This window comes from Melospiza georgiana, chromosome 3 (genome assembly GCF_028018845.1).
Source record: "Melospiza georgiana isolate bMelGeo1 chromosome 3, bMelGeo1.pri, whole genome shotgun sequence".
NCBI lineage: Eukaryota > Metazoa > Chordata > Aves > Passeriformes > Passerellidae > Melospiza > Melospiza georgiana.
The window spans coordinates 77,178,585-77,202,451 of NC_080432.1; positions in this window are offsets into that span (position 1 = coordinate 77,178,585).

The window sequence follows — 23,867 nt, forward strand, 5'->3', positions numbered from 1 at the left end:
TAACAAAAATGGAAACAGGGAAGGTAATTATCTTTAAGAACTTAGATCTTATATTAAGCCTTCAATGGACAATACTATCCCCCGGGAATAGCCAGAAAGTTGAAACTTTTGCAAGCCAATAAAATTTTTAAAAAGAAATTAATTAATATCCCCACAGTAGAAGTCAAAATGACAGCATATGCAAAAACAGAAAAAGTTTTCCCTGATTTTCTGTATTGTGAGGCTTCTAATCTGTCCTACATCATTCTGACACCACAATTACTTACTTAAAGCTTTTCCTTTTTTCCAAGATTGCTCTCACACATCCATCCCTTAAAGTTTATTCTCATCATCAAATAGTGGTGCTTACCTGTCTCAGGATTGATATATTTTGTTGTTCAGACTCATAAGGCAAGACCTGATCAATGAAAATAAAGAAACAGTAGCTAAGGGCACTACAAAACCCTCCAAAGTCATTCTGGTACATCTTTCCCTTATAGGTACAGCAATCCATAATTCATCCTGGTGATTCACAATTAACTGGGTACAAAATGCTGCAGACTGGCTTACTTTCCTTTTCCAAAGGTGGATCACAAGTTAGGTCTGCCTAACTTTGGGAATAGGTGCTTAAGAGATCAAGGTTTGGTCAGTGCCTTGTCCACAGGTCTGAGTGCTGCCCTATTAGACAATGCTCCAGATCAACAAATGTGATCTCCTGCCTTAACAGGCTGCCATGAAAATCCAAGAGGCACCTTTCTTGTAAAAGCAAATTGTGCCTGGCAAATCTGCTGCTCTTCCTCTGCATACAGGGTATCCTACAGAAAATGAAGCCAGATTCATAATCAAGTATTCTGATTAACCTGCGAAGCCCTTCACAAAGCCCTGAACATTTTTTCTTCTTACACACTCTTTTTAATTCCTTTTGATTGCTTCTGTGTAAATTTATTAAAGTCCAGTCTTCCCTAATATCCTCTAAAGCAAAAGATTACTAAAAAAAAGAGGGAAAAAAAAATCTCATGACAGCCATCTGGCCATTTAAAAAAAGTCTCAATGGCCAATATCTGAATATGACCAACAGAATTAAATGCTTCTCTTCCATTCCAGCTTTAACTAAAGAACTTCATCTTCAAGTAATGGCTCTTGTCCATACTACAAATGCCATTACCCTGTCATTCCCATGACATAAAATGCCCTGCTTGTGTCCTCTAGAGCCCTCAAGTTATTTTGCAGAATGGGCTGGTGTTCTGAGAGTTTCAGAACACCTTCATCCATTATTGTGGAAGTTTTCTCATAGCCTAGAGTGCCCCTGGATTCTGATATTTCTGCGTTTTAGTTTTGATCACAGACATAGAGAGTGTTCACCTGCAAGACTAAGTTAAAAGATCCCAAGCTGACCCTTGAAAAGCAACTTTAGCTGAAAATCTGAAATTAGTTGTCTTGGTCTTCAGAGAGACGAGGGTGGAGGGGCAGGGGAATGTGAAGGTGCCTAGCCATGGTTTTCTACTACTATTTTTCTTAAAGAAATTATTCATACCCCTTGACACTGACAGAAATACTATCTTCTGTGCTTGTTTTCAGATGAAATTTGAAAGGGAAAAAAACACATTTCAAATAATTTGCTGCAGTGAGTTCTCACCAACATAAATAGCAGAGGTTTTTGAACCTGTACAGCCCTTGAAACAGCACATGTTCTTTATTTCTAACCATTGAGAATTCCTACATGGAAAACAGAAAAAGCACAAAGGAGTCCTGTATCCAGGATACATTCATTTGTCAGAGAACCATTACAAAAGATAAATGATGCTTTGGTTCTTTTTCTGGCAAATGTATCTGTATAGCAGCAATAGACAAAAAGTGTGTTAAATTGTAAAATAATCCAGAAAGGGGAGAAGCATTAACAACTTTCTATTTGTGGTGCTTTAATTGCTCCATCATTTAGTTTATTGAACCATCAAATTAATTTAATTGAAGGTAAGAAATATAATATACTCTTCCAAAAATCAATTTGAACTGCCAAATATATCTAAAATTAACCTCTCCCAGTTCTATTTTACCTATTTTTTCTGTAATTATTTAGAATAACAATATATTTTATACTAGATAATGTTTATGTATAGCTTTTGTGTTTATTTTAAAACTACTACAAGAACAGAATTCCTTCTATAACTGTCAAATTCTGATCATATCTGAATACTCATTCCTGTCAATAGGAGATGCACTCGCAAAGAAAAAAAAGCTGGTATTTTCCCACCAATTATTATAAAGCTGATCATGTCAGTCCTCAATCAACAAAAGCAAAGACAGAGGTGATATTAAATGAAATTTGGTTTTATAGATAGCCCCATATAAAACTAATAAGGATCTTGAAATTTTTCTATTCTATTTCTAAAAATAGTCCCTGATTCCATATTTTAATCAGCATATATAATGTGATCATGCCTCAGTAAGTCAAGAGCTTTGGCCAAGCCTCCAGCTATTACAGCCAATTTATCATTAGCACTTTATTGTCCATAATGGAAAGATATTACCTCTCTTGCAACCTGGAACTGCCATGTAATGTTTTGATCACCACTTGCAAGCAGGGTAGCCAAAATCTTAATGTACAACCCTCTCCTAATAGAAGAGGTGGGTACATATTTGCAAATGGAAGCCTTCGGTCTCAGGGATAAGAACAGCTCTGTTTTCTTAAAGATACTCAAGAGATTGTTAAATATCTAAATCATAAATTAATGTTTCTTGGCATTTTCTGTGGGCACCATTTAAAAATGACCCAGGAATCTTTGGCTTTGAACACTTCATATATATATTTATATACATATACATATATATATATATATATATATATATATATATATATGTATGTATGTATGTATGTATGTATGTATGTATGTTTGGGTTGGGGATTTTTTTGGGGGGGGGTGGGCTTTTTTGGTTTGCTTTAGTTTGTTTTTTTTTTTTTTTACAAAATTAGAGTACTCTCATTACTAAGCAGTTATCTATGAAGGTAATGCATATTTCCAAAATGACTGCTAGGGGGCCAAGGTCTTTCACAGGTACAGGACATGCATAAAGATTATAAAGGACAAACTGGATAAAAGTTGTTCTGTACCTTTTTAATGATATCTCACTTCTTACCATCATACCTTCTTTAGTGTGATGAATGTTATTGAAATTGCTATTTCAAACAGAAATAGCACAAGCTAAAGATAAAACCACTAATGCCTCTTATGTTTCTAGCACCCTTAGGTGCTCAGATAGCTACCTATCATTCATCTTTATTTGTGGTGAATTTAGAATGTGCATGAGAAATTTCTTCTCAAAGCTGACTGTGGCAAAAGTAACTCTAAAGCAGCTGTAAGATCTGCAAGTTCTGTAATGGCAACACTACTCAAACTTTTCCATCTAGTGTGGTTGTGACTCACCAGAAGTTTGCTCATTAGAATTGTGTGTTTAATTCCAGCTCCATACGGATAGGTGCTTTTTCTTCTGTTCTAACTGGGTGGATAGGTGGCATATCTACAGGTTGAATATTTGCAAGTTAAATACCTCAGCAGAGTACCTTTGCAGCAAAAGCTGGCTGCATAGCAAGCTGCAATAACCAGCAGGGCCAGGCAAGTGATTCTTCCCTCTCACTCAGTGCATGTGAGACCACTTCTGGACTGTTGTGTTCTCTTTGGAGTTCACCAATATAAGACAGACATCAGGACACTGGAAGAAGTCCAAGAGCCACCAAAGTGATCAGGAAGCTGGAACACAGGAGGGCCAAGGAGAAGTTGAGAAAGATGGGCCTGTTAAGCACTGAGAAGAGAAGACTTCATGGTGGGACCTTATTGCTGTCTACAGCTACCTAATGGGAAAATGTAGACCAAATGAACTCAGGCTCTTCTGAAAGGTACACAGCAACAGGATGAGAGGCAACAGAGAAGCTGAAACAAGGAAACACCCAGTAGGTAGCAGAATATTTCCATTCTTTGCCACTAACAAGGTTGTTTAAACACTGGGATGTGCTACTTAGAGAAATTAAGGAATCTTCATCACTGGAAATATTCAGAACTTGTCTGGACACAATCTTGAGCAACCTGATTTGGATGGCCCTGCTTTCCACAGGGATTTGACAAGACAGTCCATAGATTTCTCTTCCAACCTAGACTACTCTGTGGATCTATAAAGTGAAGACAGGTGCATTATGTGTGAGTACACCAAAGTCTTGGTCACATTGTCACAGCTGTGTAGAGGTGTTTAAATTCCTTCTGGACTGGAACTGGCACACATCTTGTCATTTAGACAGAGAATTATGAGTGCCCAGAATATGGGTAGATTTCCCAATATATGGCAGTACCCGTCTGTACATACATATCTCTACATTCTTTATTAAGAGATAAAAATCATCCCTTCTGCTTTCAAACATTACATACTTTGAAATAGACATAATCCTTTTTCCAGTTGACTGGATTTGTAACTCCTGTGAAGAGCCTCCATAACTCCCCTTGCTGCTTAGTAGGGCAGGCTGTTAGTGCACACCTCTGCCCTTCACGTGGTATATGCACGTGCTTCACTTTCCCATTATTTTGTGTTGTAGAACCAGCTCAATCTCCCCTTTACGAGAGGAATAATCTTTCTTAGCTCACATGAATGCTACTTATAACCTCAGTTGCCTGACACCAAGCTAAAGTTCCTCTACAGTCAGCAAAGAGAATACAGCCCCTCTAGAGGGTGATTCAACCTCACTTTTCTTGGAAGCAAGGCTGGTAAATTTCTGAACATATGCAAATCTTGGGTATGTGCTGTTAAGTCAGTATCCATGTCTTTAGCTGTCTTCATTTGTGAAGCTTTGAATGAGGCACGGAGCAGAAAAACCCAGAGAATTCTGAAAAAACTTACCTTTTTTTAGTTCGCGTGACCCTCAGAAGAAGGGACTAAGGGCAAGAAAAAAGGGAGCTTTATACACCCAGTTTCCTGTATAAAAGGTGGGGTGAAAAAAAAACCATATAAATTAATTTGATCTCTGAACGAAGTTACAATTTTTATAGGTTCAAGCACCTTACTGAAGTAAGCACTTACAAGAGATACAGAATTTATGTAATACTCCAATTAGAAAGTCTCCTTCATTACATCCAGGAACATAATTCAGAAATTAACTCATTCTCTTTTCTCCTTTTCCAAAACCTGCACCAGCAACAGTAGTGTTTACAAATGTGGCACGATTTCCCGTCTTACAGATGAGTCTGCACGGCAGCGTGAAGAACCTGTTATCTTTTCATACAGTAGTGAACCTCTCCTGGCTAAAGAAGCCCAGAGAGCTGTTGAGACAACCACAAGTCCCAAAAGCTGTAAATGGAGGCTTGTACGGCTGCAAGGCACAGCAACCAAGCTGCAAAAGAAAAGCCAAACCTCTCCAATTGAGGGATGCCAACAGACAGCTTCACATCATATTTGTTCCTTGCTATCTCACAGGTCTTCTGTTCTTCCTTCTGGCATCATCTCTGAAGATTCATGTTGTGTCAATTAATTTCACATCCGCACCACAAGCGTGCCAGCAGCCTGCAGCTCCTGCCGAGCCCTCTCTGCACAGCGAGGAGCCCGGGGAGGCAGGAGGTGCTGCAGGAGCAGCGCTCCGGGCAGCTGGCAGGTGTCAGACCATACGGCAGGCATGCAGGGGCAGCTGCCAGGAGAAACGCTCCTATCAATGTCAGCCCAGGCTCCAGGGGGCCTGGGCAGAACAAAAGAGACGTGGTAGAAACTCTCCTGCCTAGACAACTGTAAAGCAGTTTCTTCACAGGGTGACAAGAAGCCAGCCTCCCTTACAGATAGAGGACAAAAGGACAATACGTCTCTCATCTTACTCTCCTCCTGTGAGAGAGAGAGAAGATAAACTCATTTCCTCGCGTACTTCTCAACACGTCTGTAAATAAAAGCACCTTTAGCACTTTTCATCAGACATCATTTGTGTGTCAAAACTGTTTAGGGTATGATTTGAAATCCTCTCCTTCAGAGAGCAAACAAGCAAGAAAGAGCTGCCTTTGATTTATTAAAGATGAGCTACCAGTACTGTAAAAGGCAGAATGGCAATGCACACGCACATCCTCAGAGCAGGGAGGGATGGATACCGCCCTCACATTTATATACAGAGTTCAGTCCACAGCTTTTTTTGTTTATTAGTCTGTCAACATTCATGCAGTCACAGTACATCTACACTGATGTTTTTTTGAGAAGTTTACCTCTGTGTTATTCACTCATGATTGCACCAATTTAGACACAGAATGCTTCCCTGTCCATATAAAGCATTATGACTTGGGAATAAAATTTTGGGGATAAATAGCATAGGAAAAGGAAAACATGAAAAAAACTGTCTGCTTTTTGGTTAAATGAAAGGGTGAGATTAACTAGAATTCAAGAACAGTAAGCAAGGGAAGAGTAAAGCAGTGAGGATAAAAACCCCAGAGTCTGGTACTGCATTACTTCCAAGCTACAACCAGCTCATAATTCAACTCTGGATCTCTGGAAGTGTCAGAGGATTCAGCAGCCAGAGCTGTGCCATGTCTGCACTGAAGGTACTGCCTTCAAATTACTGAATGTAATCCTCAGTTGACAACAGAAACAATGACCACATATCCCAACCATTCCTCTACAGAAGCCATCGGCAGGTATGGCACCAGTTTTAGGGAAACATGACACACTACAGCTGTTGAGCAGGAAATTTCTACAGTCATGCCCCTGCTCCCCTTTTTAATTGTTATATGTCAATGTCTGAACTCCTGAGAGCTGATGCTGGGCTGGTGCTGCAAGGCAAGGCTGTGCTAAAGATGCTGTCACTACCTCAGATGCAGAAATTCTGCCCATGGCAAGAGGTGTTGGAGTCCCATTGCTCTCTACCAGCTCCTACTTCCCATCATTAGCTAACATCCATAATTATCCTACTGAGCAAAGCAGAGCAGTTCTCTTCAAAAGAAGATGAGATAATTGTGGATGGTGGCACATAAACAACACAGATAACAGAAACAGTCAGACCTAACTCTTGGCATAAAAGACGATTAAAACACTGTTGTTTCAAATTTGTTGAAACCTAAACAGAAAAGAAAAAGAACAACTTGGGGCAAAATTGGTCTTTATGCTGTTTATGTCTCAAAACAAAGCTGTTCTTTTCTTTTGCACAACTCTCAGAGGCTCTTATTTATTAACTCAAACTAAATGAAATAATCTTCAGAAGCCAAGTGCAAGGCAGCTCGCTGTAGAAGACAGTTGTTGGAGAGCTTTGTTGTCACTGCTGGTTCGTTTCTGTTTTCCATGTGGTACATTATGAAATGCATATTATTAGCGCCTGGGGTCCCCTGTGTCCTATTCTGCCCTGCTGCCTGTAAGAGCCACGTGCTCTCCCTATCTGAGGCTGTGCAGAAGCAAGGCTTTGCTCATTTGGTGGCTGCCAGCCTCGTGCACTTCCCCATGGAGCAGGGGGTGGGGGGGGGACACGTCAGTGGTGGCAGCACCTGCCAGGCTAAACAGCCTTTCAAAGCCAGAGTTTGAGGGGAAACCATCAAGTGTGAGGAAGACAGTCTGACTGTGAGCAGCACGTCCCTCAGCAGCTCTCTCCAGCTGCCCATGCTTGCCCTAGGGCAGGGTGACTGGCCAGCACAGTGACAACATGCTCTCCTGCATCAACAATTCGTGCAGTTCAGGCTTCATCCTAACCCTCACAGAGCTTGGGGACAATTCTGGCATACCCAGACTCTGACACAGCTCTGAGTAGTTTTCCCTTTCAAAAAAGCCCCACCATCAGGCTGCCCCTGTGTTTCATGCCAAATGGCACCATGCTGCAAAAAAACAACCTTTCCAAAAGTACAGCAGTCCCTAGAACCCTGAGCCTTCTATCTCAGTGGTTTATGTCTGCTGTTCCTTCAAGTAGGCAAAAGGACCAATGTCCTTTGAAATCTGGCAACCATCTGTATGGCTCCAGTACATTTCTGGTCTTAATAGAGTTTTGAGTTGCTGGCAGTGTTTGCTGCAGTTTCTGGGCCAGCCAGACCTGCCTCCCATGTTAGTGCTCACAGTCCAGCACTCAGATTTACACCTCATCCAGCTGTTCAGCAGGCAGGAAAATGAGCTAACATGGCACACAGCACAGCAGAGCACCAAAGGGCAGCAGGAAAAACCACACACATTTCTCCCCTGTGGGCAGTCTGAGCCCACTGATGTGAGCTCTGGTGACGGGGAGTGCTCTGCCCTCCGGGCTAGTAAAGGAGTGATCTTTGGCTCAAACCAGATAACCAGCTGTAGCAATAGAAAATCTGCTGGAAAAAGGCAATCCATTTCTCTCATGGAAGTGTCAGACTGGTAAGGCAAAAGCCTTGGAAAAAGGGAAACAGAGCCATTTTCAAGCTGTGTCTCCTAGATGGTCTTCTGTGAAACTCTGGAAATTTGAAAACTGCTACCTGCCAGTAGCAAATTGGCTCTTCTTGCCAGCACTAAATGTGTCATATAAGGTGGCTCCAGCCCAAGCCATGGAAACTTGCTCTGTCAGCACATCTGCATTTGTGTTTTGGCAGGAAAATGCAGGTTCTGGGGTGATTAGCAATAATGGTGCTCAGTTTTTGAACATTTGAACTGAACATTTGATATTCAGCCCATATTAACAGCATAACTCGAGCTCAATATGAACAAAATAATATTTCCCAAAGCTACCCCCCCACTATCTCGTTTATCTGAGGCAGACTATAATGTATCCTGCCTTTCATAAAAGCTTTCACCTCAAGGCCACTTCCTACCCACGTGTCCTACCAGGTCATCACCTCTAATAATGTTTGAATGTGACTCTCCAATGCTCACCTATGTGTCAATATCAAAGTTTTCTGCATAAGGTATCAAACTCCTGATTTTCCCATTTCACAAAATGCTTCTCATTTTACATTGCTAAAAATATAACCTTCTGCCTCAAATGCTGCTCATTTTGTAAAACTCTTACAATATTGAAAGGAGATGGGCCAGCCCCAGCTGACACCCTAGGGAAAAAAGCTGAATTAAGAATGGGAGAGCAGGGCTCATTGCACAGGGGTCACATCCAGCCCTTTGCCTCCACCAGGGCTTCCTCCAGCACAGTGTCAGCTCTGCTGCCCAGCTTGGAGCCCTGTGAGTTCACTGCACAAAACTCACCCAGCACAGTGAGGAGGGCACTGCTCTGTGTGTGCTCCAGCAGGCATCTTTCAGGCTGGTCTCTGCCTCGTGTTTCCCTCAGGTGGGCTCTCTGCTATCAATTGTGTTGAATGACTTGAGCACATGAAATATTGTGAGACTGGAAATGCAGGGGGAACAAAAGTTGTGCTACTATTAGAGAAAAAAGGTTTCAAAAATGAGAAAAGCAGAATATAAACAAACGAAGTTTTGCTACTGAATATTTAACTCAACACTAAACAGTGATACAATTGCACAGATACTGTTCAAGGAAGGTGCAGAATAAGACTGAACTCAGAGCTATGATCAAAGTCTCCATATTAAAAGGACATATGCAGTTGCCAAACAGGTTAGAGAATAACTGGTAACTCTCAGGGACGTCTCTATTCAATGAAAAAGCAAACATCCCACAGTGAACTGTGAAACAGTTGGATAAGTAAGGCTGCTTACAAAAATAGGGGAAAATTTAGGAAAAAAAAACCCATGGTAAATTTCTTTACATAAGTTCCAAGTTTTTTTTCACCTTCTCTTGAAAGCCACACTTCACTATTTTAGATCTCTCTGAGTTTCTCTCTTACTCATCCAATACTCTCAAGGGGAATTTGGGCAGAACTTGAAGACTCTATGTTTTCTAGGATAAAAAGCTTAATTCAAAATTTTGCCATACCTCATAACAAAAATCCAGATAATACCAAGGATGCAATTTGTGCCAAAATTATAGGTTTCTAATGTTTGACACTTTTCCCTCCTGTTGATCTTCCAAATTAATTTTTTTAAATATTTTTCTCCAAACTTTTAAGCTTTCCTGATTTATTTAGCTTATATTTGAGATAGTCTGATGAAGCTGAGCGTTCTCTATGCAGTTGCTCTTTGTAATCTGCCATGTCTCAGCTCTTCTATTCAAGTCACTCCACCATCACAGAAGGTAGCTAATGAGTGGCATTACAGTTTATAGCTCAGGGACACAACTGAGACCCATTCCTACATTTTTGCTATTAGTCATTTTAAATAACTCAAGTAGCTCTCCAAGAATCATCATTCCAGCAAAGCTTTTTGTAGGCTGGAAAAACTGACCTGTGACAATGCCTTGGGTTTGTTTTCATCTTCTCTGGAACTGTCCCCAGATTTCTGTTTGCATTTCCCCACTTGTGAGCAGCATGCACCTTGTACAGCATTGAGGACCTTGTATGACATCCTCAGAAAGTGGATTATGAGAGATGACAACAGGTAGACCATGAATATTTACTGAGAAAATAGTAGGCTGCATTTTAGAAATGTTTTCTTCCTCTGTTGGTCTGCAGACAGAATTTCAGCATCCTTGCCTTCAACATTGATGTGTGCTAACCTAAGTATTTAGCATTTCAGTGTTATACACAAATGGGGTCCACAAACCTAAAGGTATCCATAAAACTCCTCCCTGTCCACTGGCAGCTATCAGCAGTCACACAACTCACCCTGTGCAAGGTGATGGCCACGAAAGAAGAACAGCCATAATAAATGCAGGCTTGTGATTGAACATGGCTCTAAGGAAGCAAAATCTTGAGGCTGCAGAAATGCAGCTTTTATAGCATTGAATACAGGTCATAGGGTTACGCAGAGTTTCACAGAGGATCATCTAGCAGAGCTGGCTTGGAAAAGGCTCTGCCACAGTTTCCCACAAGGCTCCAAGGCCTTGCCAGCCTGGCACTTCCATGAGGGAAACAAAGGTCAGTGCTGACCTCACCTGAACAAAATCTGTGAGCAAACTCAGCTGCCCAAATGCATCTGTGGCCAAACCAACTCATTACAATTGCTCAAAATTGAAATGGTTACAAAATAAAAGATATTTTCAGCAACATCTCATCCAAAATTTTACACTTATTACATATTACTAAGTGTAAATGAAATATTCAATTTAGCTCCTTCACTAGGTGACAGAATACATCATTGCTAGTGGTAGAGCTCACCTAGCAGCTCTTGAATGTCTTTCTGTGCATCTTTTCACTAAGCTCTAAATAATGCTCTTTTCATAGTTAATGTGACTTGATTTTTCCTTACATTCTGTGGCCAAAAAAAATTATGTTGTTAGAAATGCTCTGATATATATTTGAGTCTGAGAATAGATTTGATTTAATATCAGGAATTAACTCTATGAACAAGCATGTCAAAAACATGCAAACATTCTCAAACATTTTTTAAGGATATAATTGCCATAACCTCCACTCTTCCACTGAATCATAATCATAAATAAAAACCAGATTGCTGCTGCTATCTAATTGCTGGGTTTTGTTTCCTGCTGGCTTCAGTAGGTTTTCAACACATTTTTTTGTTAATAGTTTAAGAAATTAAGGAATTATTTTCTTCGTCATAATCCAAGAAAAAACTGCACGAGTTCTTTGAAAAGAAATATATATGTTAGCAAGTAAGATGTCAAGCAGAACAGACAGCTTAAAAACAGCAATGTTGCATTAGTATTCTTTATTAGTCAGTATAAGAGAAAAAAAGCAGAATGGATTAATGAGAATGTACTAAGCTATAAATACTAGGCATCAGCCCACGTTTCACTTGGGGAATCGACCATTTTCCTTTGTTTACAATTCTACTTTCTCATTTACCTGAAATAATGTTAGTACTAAACCACCAATCCCAGCCGTTAACAGCTGCCAGAAGGTTGTTTACGATCAATGCCTTATTTTATTATTTTTTAGTTTTTTTCTAAAAATTCAAACTATTTCTGAATTAGCTGAAGAATAAGAAACAGTTTATTTCTATGGCTTTCTCTGTTAAGATTTCTTTTTCTCAAATAAGATTCAAAATAATGGCTTGTAGATACTCCAGCAGTTCTTTATTTTTTAATGCATCATATCACACTGCAATATATGGGGAATCGCTCAAATTAAATTTACTCCTGAGAGATGCAATAACTTTCAATCAAACCACAGGTACTCAGCGTCCTTCAGAAGCAGGTCTCTAATGCAGGATGAATGAATGAGAGAGGGCACGATCAGCTGGACAAGAACAAATTACTCTTGCTGGATGCAAATAGCAACAGGCTTAGAAAAACTATTTTGATTAGCTGAATAACTCACACGTTATGTGTGATCCCAGCAAAAGACATTTCTGAGAATGCAGCTCTCAGGTGAAATGATGTCTGCTTTCCATAAGCAGATTCAAATGGCCCACATTCAGAAATGCCTGAGTAGCATCTTAATGCTATTATACAGGCACCAGCAATAATAAATTACTAGGAAATAATCCCTAGCAAAATGCATGTAGCTGTCCTATTTAGCAGTTTCCAAGCTGCTTCTGGCTGGCTGTCTCTCACCCACTATGCCCAGATACAGGTAAAGCTGGTAAGTAGGAAAAGTTAGGAGTTGTGAAAAGTCAGCATACAGAACCTCCCTCAGGAGAAAAACCCTTTCTGTGTCCACACCCGTGGGCTAAAGTTCTTTGCACCGAGCATTCAAATCAACTTTCAAGTGTTCAGAGTCCTTCCAAGAGTAGGATGCATTTTACAACCATTCCCATCCCAAGTTTCTCTTCAATACAGGAACCCCTGGATACCAAAAGCTTCTGATGGCACTGCCTTAGAGTCCAGCCCAGCTAACCTGCCTTTTTGGATTCTTTAATTGAAAGGGCCTGTTAGTTATTAAGATGCTCACCAGTTGTGAGTCTGTGTCAGCTGGTCACACATACAAGGCAAATTAAAGCAACTGCAAAAGTTTCAGCTGTAGGAGCTGTGGAAAAGCAACACATTTTGAAGTAGTTATTTTCTAAAGCTAAGTAATTGAGAGGTAATTGAGACAAGGTAATTGAGAGGACTCTCTGCCTTAAGGAAATGAAGGTGTTTTCAGAAAACTTTTCATCCCAAGTTAATATTTAATTGCTCATAAAAACACATGCTCCCATATGATCCCATATTAGACACTTTATGCTCAGACTATGGCTTTGGATGGTGTTTTACCTGCTTGTGAAAATTATCATTTTTATAGGGTCTGGACCATTGTAAACCTTCATATTTGTCCTCTGAAAAGAAAAAAATAATCATCATGTCTGCTTAAAGAAATAATCATATCCTCATAAAAATCACAACATCCACAAAATGGAAAATTTCAGGGCAATATACAAGGTGTCCACAATCTGTTGGGGCCCATTATTTTAGTCCTGCTTTGTCACACTATTGCTCCTTTGGCTGATCCAAGTGTTTTTGTCTTAAGCCTAGTGCCTAGTGGAATAAACAGTTTCCTAAATTCTTTTCTGCTGTCTATTGATACTCAATTTACATCATCTGTGCTGGGTTGAAAAAAACATTCTGACTGGTTTTCTGTGCCAGAGCATTACATACTTGACTACCACTTTTCTAAACGCCATTAATTTTTTAGGTCCTTTTAGCCTTAAAATCAATTTTCTTTTCCCTGAAAAAGGAAAAAAGCATATACTCCACATAGCAACAAGTTTATAGATTTAAATGTGAGTCAACAAAATAGGAAATTAAGAATTAGACTTCATGTGACCTAAAAATTCTACTCAGAATTTGCACGCTTACTCTTTAGAAGGGCTGTAATCCATATTCCTGCTACAAGCACTAGGATCTTTGCAGAAATTTGGAGATATGAGTAATTCTATATGCAAGACTATGGCATAGAATTTGCTGAAAATACATGTTCATGTGTAAAGTTAATAGAGCTACTGAGGAATGTAATTCACTTATACACACCATTGGTAGCTGCCTAGGAAGACAATGCTACATATTCCAGTCCAGACAATGACAACTTGCTCATCTAGCACATGCTGTGTCCTTCAGAACAGTATAGCTGGGTTACTTTTTGACAAAAAAAAAGAAAAGGATGTGAATAATAATCAGTCAGCACAAAATTAACAAGTGTTCCCAGAAAGCACTCATTTCTATTTCTTGGAATTTGGTGCTTGATTATATCCGTGTGGATTTTGGCAGGGCTAGAGTTGATTTTCCTCATAGGAGCTGGTACAGGGCTGTGTTTTGGGTTTGTGCTGGAAATAGTGTCGAGAGCACAGGGATGTTTTTGCTGTGGCTGAGCAGGGCTTGCCCAGAGCTGAGGCATTTGCTGTTCCTTACCCCACCAGTGAGGGGACTGGAAATGCCCAAGGATCTGGGAGGGGGCACAGCTGGGACAGCTGACCCCAGGTGACCCCAGGAATATCCCATTCCATATGGCACCGTGCTCAGCATATAAACCCAGGGAAAGAAGGAGGAAAGAGCAGGCCTTTGAAGTGATGGCATTTTGCCTTCCCAAGTCACCACTTTATGTGACAGAGCCCTGCTTTTCCGGGGATGGCTGAACACCTGCAGTGGGGTACTAATTCCTTATCTCTCTACCTATTAAACTGCCTTTATCTCAACCCACAAGTTTCCTTACTTTTTCTCTTCCCATTCTCTCCCCCAACCCACCAGAAGGAGGGAGAGTGAGCAGCTGTTTGGGGCTGAGTTGCCAGCTGGTGTTGGACCTGAACAACAATATCATAAAACCATTGTTGCCTCAACAGAGACTTAGGTTTTTATCAAATCAGTTTCTCTAAAAACAAACACAACTCACCTCCTTACAGTAAATCCTGGAGAACTCAGCAGGATGCACAGAGAATAAACTTCTAGAAGACAGAAATGGTCTCTTACTGTACTGAGGACCTATTTGTGCATGAATGGACCTATCCTGCCTATTAATGGAATTTACATTATAATTAATGAGCAATAAAGAGGAGCAGGGGATAAAAAAGATACCTATATAAGTTTCTATACCTATATAAGTTTCTATATACCTATATAATTTTCTCATCAAGAAAACAGCACGAGAATTACTTCTCATTGCACTTTCAGGGATATGCTTCTTTCCTTTGTATCTATATTGTATATAGAGATAGATACATATATATTGTCTCTCTAAAATATAATTTTATATTAAATTCTACATACAGAGTCCAAGGCAATTCACTTTCTACAAGGTTAACATTTTATAACCCAATTGATGGTACCCATCTCTGCGTTTAATGAGCAAAGCTCACAGAACTAAAAATATCTCTTTCATTGTTTATTAGCTCCATTTAGGTAAAAAACTGAGCACCCTCATCTTCCACTGCAGACAAAGGTATGATTATACAGCACCTACAGAAGGGAGACGTGGGGCCTGATTCTCCCTGAATGTATGTGTGTATGCAGTATGCACCATGCATGTAAAACACATCTCTTACTGACTTTAAGAGAAGTTGCAAATACTCAACATGAAGAAATCTGATCATACTTACATATTATTTGCTGTAAGGAATCAGGATTGTGCCTGCAAGCCTATTAGCTCAAATAGGTTTTGTAAATGCTTCTGCTGATATAAGAATGAATCCTTCAATGACTGAACTTTTTCTTTATAAGTTATTTTGCCAGCAGTTGAATACTGTGTTATTTATGTCCCAAGAGAATTCTGTACCAATTTAACTGAGTCTTGTTTTAAAGTTACAGTCATGAGGAAAATCCAGCAGCCTTAAAAACCTTTCTTTGTTGTAACCCTTACTTAATTTCAACTGGGATTATGTGAAAGTAGACATTATAAAAACTAGAAGCAACTCTAAAGTAGACTCTAAAGTAACATGACTTTTGCAATTAAAGTGATAATATTGTGCGGTGATCTAACTTTGTTTTAAACTCTAGAACAGCCTATCAATTTGCAAGATGCATTCCTTTAGCACTTTTGATATACAGACATAAAAAATTCTGCAGTTTGCCAGGTTTTTCAGGTGAAAATAAGAAACATCTGTAATGCACTGGTTTTGTAGCCTTAGCAAATAATTGCTGCTGGTAAGATGTGCAACATATGTCTGGTCATAAATTCATTTTTCAGTTTCATGTTCTTAGAAAAGCTGTAAATTTTACTGACCAGCCACAGACCAAATCCTGACTCAAGAGCAATAGGTACACACAGTCAGGCAACAGGAATCTGCCAGAGGCAAAAATAATGAGTCAGCTTTTCTGCAGCCAATCCATAATTCTGGATTCCAAGACTTAGATTATGATACATCATGCTGTATTTTCCCTGGTTTATGCCACTATGATAATATATTCCCACATGCAATATTTACAGTATATTCATCACTCAGCCTATAACAGTTTTCTCAGTGAATTCTCCTGCTGAATAATATCCTTCTCTCCTAGTAATATTTCATTACTCATGCTCTAAGCACGTCCAATAGCTGGGCATATAGAAATTACTCCTCATGAACCATTTCTTCCTCACATTTTTAAGAAATGTCAGAACCAAACCACAGGTAAAGCTGACTAGAAAAGAATTTCTGCAAGAGTCACAAAGAGTCTTGGAAACTCCATCCAGCTGTAAAAAGTGAAACAGGTTTTACTCCACTGGACAGCGTTTCTGCCAATGCTATGCGTGCTACAGTCACATGTCAACAACCAGAGTAGTAAAAGTTTTATTTTAACTTTATGAATAGATAAATGTAGCAAAATATATTGAAGACTGATTTTTTTTATGGAGCACCAGTGGGAGGAGGCAAAACAGTGCAGATTAGTACAAGAAAAACATCATAAAACAGTGATCATACTAGTTAGTGGGAATTTGTTTGGAAAATGCAAAAATAGTCAGCACACATCACTGCTAATTTAAAATCCTTCAGTTCAGAGGACTCAAGAGATTTTGTACATTCATGTCAAGAAGTTTTGCAGAGTCATGATCTCTGGAAATGTCTACTGGCACTGTCAGAAAGAAACACAGAGAAGAAGCCACCAAAAGTCACTTTCACTTTCAAGCTCCACAGCCCCCTAGCAAGGATGCAAGGCAAAGACATACCAGAGCTTCCTACAGAGTACTGCACTCTGCTGCACAGACCTAGCTTGTGTAGCATTTGATAAATCATCTCTGAGATATAGTTCTCTATCCCTTGGGAATGCAAGACATCAGTATCCCAAAAGGTTTTTGGAAGCATAATGCCATAAAGATAATGCCATCACTTAGCTATTAGGAAGCAGAACACACAGATATCATTCCTAGAAGTGTGCCCAGAGGACAGCTGGCAGTCTAGATGAGATTCCTTTTGTCTTTGCAACTCATACATTGACCAGCATTCTTCCCCTTAGGGAGAATGTCACGCTTCTTATGAGCAGCCTAGATGAAGACAGAGGCCTCATTTCCAGAAGAGCTCTCTGTGGAGTCACGCATCTTAGTCAGAGCCAGCCTGCTCAGACAAGACACCTGTACAATCTCCAGGCAAGGGAAGCTGCCAGCACTGCCTGCAAGCCAAACTTCACTGTGGTGGTGTTAACAGGGGTCCCAGGACGAGGGAAAAGACGAGAATCTTGATTCCATGTTTCAGAAGACTGATTGATTATTTTGTGACATATATTATATTAAAAGAAAATGATATGTTAAAACTATATTAAAAGAATAGAAGAAAGGATTTCATCAGAAGGCTTGAAAAGAATGATAATAAAATCTTGTGACTGACCAGAGCAACCAAGACAGCTGGACGGTGATTGGTCATTAATTAAAAACAACTACATAAGACCAATCAAAGACACACCTGTCGCATTCCACAGCAGCAGATAATACTTGTTTACACTTCATTTCTGAGGCCTCTCAGCTCAGTTAGGATCTTTTCTCAGGAGAAAAGATCCTAACGAAAGGATTTTGCATAAAATATGTCCGTGACATCTCATGGCTGGCAGCGCAGCATGAGTAAGAGGTAAGTCAGAAAAAAACAAGTGAATACTCATAAGGCTGCAACACAACTTCTGCTGAAGAAAGCCTTTCCCCTCCCCACCTTGCTTGGCATCTCAGCTCTGAGTCATGTTGTCATGACAGATCATATGCCATGCTCAAGGTGTTCTTTCCTTATGTTGTATCTTTCATGCAACAGAGCTAGAGGTGACCATAATTATGCACCAGACCCACTGTTTCACTAATTTAGGGCTGCCTGTGAATACTTTGGGATTTCTTGTGAATATGCCCTCCTTATTTCTCCTAGAAAAGCCTTTTAACAATAAACACAGTTTGTAAATATGTATTACATGCACAGGCATACAACAGAAAGAAAAAGAGCACATGAAAGCTAACAACACTTAGAATGAAAATAAATTATGGAAATGTGAACTGCCATTTAAGCAACATTATGCTAATTCCTTTAATAGCTAAGAAAATCTGACAACCATCTTAAGATCCAACTCCCTCACCTTGGTTATTATGTCCACTTGCTCTTCCCACTTGCCAATTTACAAGGAAGGTGTTGGTGCTCTAGCCATCCTGGCACGAGCCCCTGTTGGATGCTCTTTTAAAACTAGTTAAATGTTTAAAATAAGTTCTGGGGCTCCCACCAGCCCCAGCTCCACATCCCACCAGCCCCAGCTCCACATCCCTCCCCATTCCTCACCAGCTCCTACACTTGTCTCTTAGCTGTCTTGAGCAAGACATTGCCTGCCCATATTGAGATGCAGAACAGAAAGGAGATGTGAACCTCCAGCAGTCATGCCTCTGTGAAGATCCCAGTTAAAGTCCCTGGGGACAGCCTGCAGCCCCTCAGAGATTTCATCTGGGTGTTCCTAGGGGCCAGGCATCACAAGAAAGAGGTAGAAATAATTCTGGGACCAATCCATAAGTCTAAGAATAAAGACTGTAAAAAAGAAAGCAAAAGGAATGAGAATATTAATGAAATTTAAAGCATATTTCTGGTGTACCAATGAGTCACTGTTATGCCATTGCAATTCATGATGATAGAACCATTGTTGTCCCCAAGTATAAAAGATCTACCACAAGAATTTAAAAGTAAGATTCCCTCTTTAAGAAAGATTGAATTCTGTAGTCTAAAAATGCAGTCATACAGATAGATGAGAGTAAAGATTAGAAGGTCATAGTATGAAGTAAGAGCAACAAAGATCCAAGATGAACTGTCCGTGACAAGTAGGTCATGGAATTGAGAAGGTGCCCAGAGGGGAGGATCAGCAAAAGATTTACTTCACTTGGTGTTCCACCTGGAGGCAAACCTCACACTGCCCTTTGCACTGGGACTTTCCTATAAAACACTTACAAGCTATAAACCTTCCTCAAAGAAGAGCCCCAAGACATGAACAGTGTCAGCCTTCAATAAATGCATGAAGAGTGTCTCCATGCTTTTTCTACAGCCCAGAGAGAATGAGGATGCCGTTCTTCTTCTCTCAGGTGTGAGAGAAACACCTGTGTGTCCCTTGCAGAAAACTATGGAAGGAAAAGATCAAGCCTGTCAGGACATTGAATCACCTTGCTCAGACAACAACAATGAATGAGATAGCACCTGCTCACTGCCCCATAGCAGGGAGCAGCTGGTTCTTTCTGCCTTTTTTACCAAGCCCTGCCTGGCAGGGCATCTTGGACTACAGGTGCCAGGAACATGATTCCGTTCACCCCCCAGAAAGACCCCCTTCAACTTCATAGCTACCAAATTCTCATTGCCTTCTCCTTTTGTATGCCCTGTATCATCTCCTACTAAAGTTCTGCTGTACATAAATGCACTGCTATGGGTGAATTTGGAAAGTAATTATAATCCCCCCAAAAAGATTTTACTTAGGACAAAATCATTAGCTCACTGAAAGTGTTAGAGGTGACCTCTGGCGTAAAATGTAATGTGGCAGTAAAGGGGTTAGTTTCTAAAGATACATTCAAATCCAGTGCATGGTAATAACTCAGAAATTGGCAATCATTTTCTAAACCTCTTGTGCAGAATACTGCTATTATTCCTGTGACTATCTCTTTTAAGAGGTGAGTTACAGAAGTATGACATCTCTTGAGAGTAGTTAAAATAAATCTTTACTGACATGTTTTTCAAACAGCAAGAAAAATTCTGCTACAAAAAAGCTTAAAGTTAAAATCTTACCCAAATTCAGATCCAAACTTTTTATTTGTTAGAAAACATGTACAGTCATCTCCAGATGCTACTTCTTCTGAGCAGTGGAAGTAGTGACACTGCTCCCGGGGAAACATCTTTGACTCTTGAATTGTTGATCTTAAAATACAACGTAGTATAAATACACAAAGTCATGTCAATCAGACAGGTACTATTCTGAGACACAAATCACACTCTCATGATATACATACATAGTGCTGTGTAGGTGTTGAGAAGAGAATCTGATCAGCAGCATCTGATTTGCAACAGATAAGTTCAATTTGTTATGACCTCTGCTTGGGAACTGAGGTGTCAGCATCTACATTGAACCCCTGAAAGGGAGCAAGGCTTTCCTGCTTTGTTTGCTCTGTGTTGTCACAGTAAGCTCTTTTATTGTTACAGTAAGCTTTTATGGGTTGTGTTTTATAACCAGTTCCTTCAGCCTACAAAAACAAAGACAATTTCTGTGCTGAAACATACAATCGCAAAACAAAAAAAAATCAAGGTTGACTGCATTAGTTTATAAATCTGTTCCAGTAAATAGCCTGGAGAACTTTGGTCTATTACAGGTCTGTTGGTTTTGCTAATGAAAAAGCCAAACTGTGGAAGAAAATACACAGCAACTGAGATTCTAAGATTTCACGGATGTTTACATATACTTGTCATCACTGAAAATTATCTCCAAAAGTTGTAGACACCCCTAACAGGAAGTACAAGAAGCTTTGTGTGAGGAACAGGAGTTGAAATACAAGCAGAAAATACTCCAATACAAAGAAAAGGGGATAAAAGCTGTTTTCTGGCCATGCCTAAAATCCGTGGCCAAAATAATAAAATAATTTCCTACTGATGACATGGAAACTAAGCCTTTTACTAATTTCTCTATGCCACTGACAGCCCCTCAGATGGAATTTTCCCCTTCATAACAGTAGGGCTGAATAAAGAACTGATACTAACTGGTCCTAGAAAACAAAATGTCACTGCAGCTTTCCAGTAAACAGAGATGAAAGGCCAGATTCTGATCCCAGGCAGATGATGCTGGCTTGCATCAGCAGGTTTCTGAAGAGCACAACAGCGTCCGTAAGTGGTGAAGAGTGTTTTGTGACACAATGGCCAAAAAAACCCAAGTTTCCTAGTGAACCACTTGCTAGGAAAGTTGTACTTTCAGCTGCCCCTTCCTAAAAGATGTAATTTCCCTGTCATTTGAAATAAAAGGAATCCAGGGACATAGAAAAGGAGTTCTGCTACCTTAGAAGTGAAGACTGATGAATTCAGACAAGGGACGGACCTGAAAGACAACTTTCTATTAGGTTAAGAAACTCAGCTCATAGAGTAAATCATTATTCATTTCATCCCTTACTAATGGCCAGATTCCTTAGTGACTAAATGAGATTTTGGGCTCCATCTACTTGACTTGGCCCATGCTAAGTTTCTTTCCAATAACAAGTAAAAGTCATCCCAAGGAAATTTTGACTTGTCTGATATAAAGCATAGAATCTTCCAAGCCTCTTGCTCAGTTAATCCCACGCTTTTCGTTTAACATACTTGTGTAGAAAAATTATGGAGGAATAGGGAGCTATAAATACTTTCAAATATTAAGTCATTAAAAGTCATTGGAGTAAAAACATATAGTGCATGTGATTCAGTAAAGACAAGTGCAAACCATTACTCTAAACAAGAACTACCAGGTGCATTGTTATGAAATGCAGAATTTCCATCTATACAGAAACACTCCCAAAAGGATCCACAAAGTTAAAATGTTCGGGAACTGCCCAGAGCCAACATTATCATTTCACTGCCCTGTTTCTTTTCAGGCCACCTATTTGTAAAATGGAGCTTCTTTCATGCAACCCTCCCACATACCTCAGAGAGGTTACAGCTCAACCAACACCTCATTATGTCTTTTTGGCTGCCAAACCTCAAGAAAGAAGCTAACCAGAAAGCGCCCAAAGACAACAATAAGGGGGAAAAAAACATGCAAACAAAAAAGTAAAAAACTCAAAAGTAGAGACAATAGACCCTTGAAGAAAAATGAGAAAAGGTGAAGTTCAATTTACTGAGTTGGGGAATAAAAAATACATGGTAACAATTTCCAGATATTTAAAAGATAAACATTCTTTGCGTTCAGTGGTGAATGGAAAATCAGTAATGGTTTTAAATTAAGAAAATAGAATGTAAGGTAAACACAAGGGGGCTATAATTAGAAGGATAATTAGTCAATAGTATAGAGGAGCACTAAGGAAAATGACCCACTTGACTGGGATACTTTTAAGAACAGAGCATGCAAAGATGTACGAGAAAGTCTCTCATTATAACTACATCTCTCTCAATAGAAGAATAAATAGGATCTCTCAAGGACCCTTCTAGCCATATTTGCCAATTTGACAATGATTATGTCATTTTACAGTTTGGGTAAAAACTTTCACATTTTTAATGTAATAGACACTTTAAAGATACATAATTGTTGTGCCTGTAGAAGGATCTCTGGTTTTCTATATATGTATACACAGACTCTCCTGATTTTGAAAAAAATAGCTGCTCTTTGGGAAAAATGTGAGAGGCAAACAAATCTTGTCTCAGAGTGGAAGCAGTGGTTGCTACTACCCAGAATCCCAGCTTCACACAACACCAGTCAGAAACTGCGCTATGCAGAGGAAGAAAACCAGGCGTAATTCACTGTGGGCATTCTGTAAACTCAGAGATCTGTCTGCTGTTTGCGGAAGCTGTCATTACACAACCAAAGCCTGAAATGCCAGATGCATAAACACAGGGGGTGGCAGGAGGTCTGACAGGCAGAGATGCACTTATGTGGTCTAGAAACAAAAATGAGAGGATTTTTAAAGGAAATGCAGTAAAAGACTGTAAAAGACAGTGGGGGAGAGGAGGGAAGGAAGGCTCAGTTTATCAGGAAAGGAAACTTTCTTTTACTCACTTTTACCATATTAGAAGGCTTGGAATTTTGTAAATTATGGTTCTATCAAGAAATTATCCAAATTTCCCTTCCCCTTACAAACAAAAATAATATTCTAAAGGCCAAATACAGTCAAAGCAGTTCAGTCAAAAGAAGTTAGATAATAAACACAACAATGTGCAGCTGAGTACACAAAGCTGACATCAGTGCAAAGCTCTCCATTTGTCTTAGAAGTCAGAAACATGATTTTAACAAAAATAGGAGCTCAGTATTTAGCCTCAATTCATTCAGGTTTTTAAGGGCATGAATAATTTAAGTGAATGCAAGCATACTTTTAAAATTCAGCCTATACTTATATTCTTGGTTTTGGTCATCGTGTAATGAGTGAAAATGGGAAATATAGAAATGAAAATATAGCTTTTCATTTCACAAAAATTCTGTTTATCTGTCAGCAATCCGCTTTTTTAAGGTCTCAGACAATGTAACAAGCCCAATCATCTTCATGGCTAAATCAGGACTTAAATAGGCTTTTTTGCTTACAGTCAAATTCTATTTGTGTGTGCAATTCACTTCTGAAGGTTTAAGTCAATATATAAATCTGCAACAAATTCATTGCATTAATCTGAAATAAAAGACTGACAGCAGGGGAAAAAAATGAGGTGCGGGAGGTGAACATTTGTACAGAGTAATGCGCTCGTTACAATTTTCTTAATCTCATTTTCTGATACTTGAGTCACTTTGAACAAGTGATTTCCTTTTCTATGACCCAGCTTCTTCTCCTGTTAATCCACCTCCAAAGATATAATTCTTTCTTATGGCAGTTCAACTCCCTGCCACGCAAATGAATATAAATGTTATAAACTCATCATTAAAACTACACTGAAGAAGCAACAAGAGTAAAAACGAGCTGTGGAGAGAAGAAAACTCCATTAAAAAAATATTGGATGATTGGAAG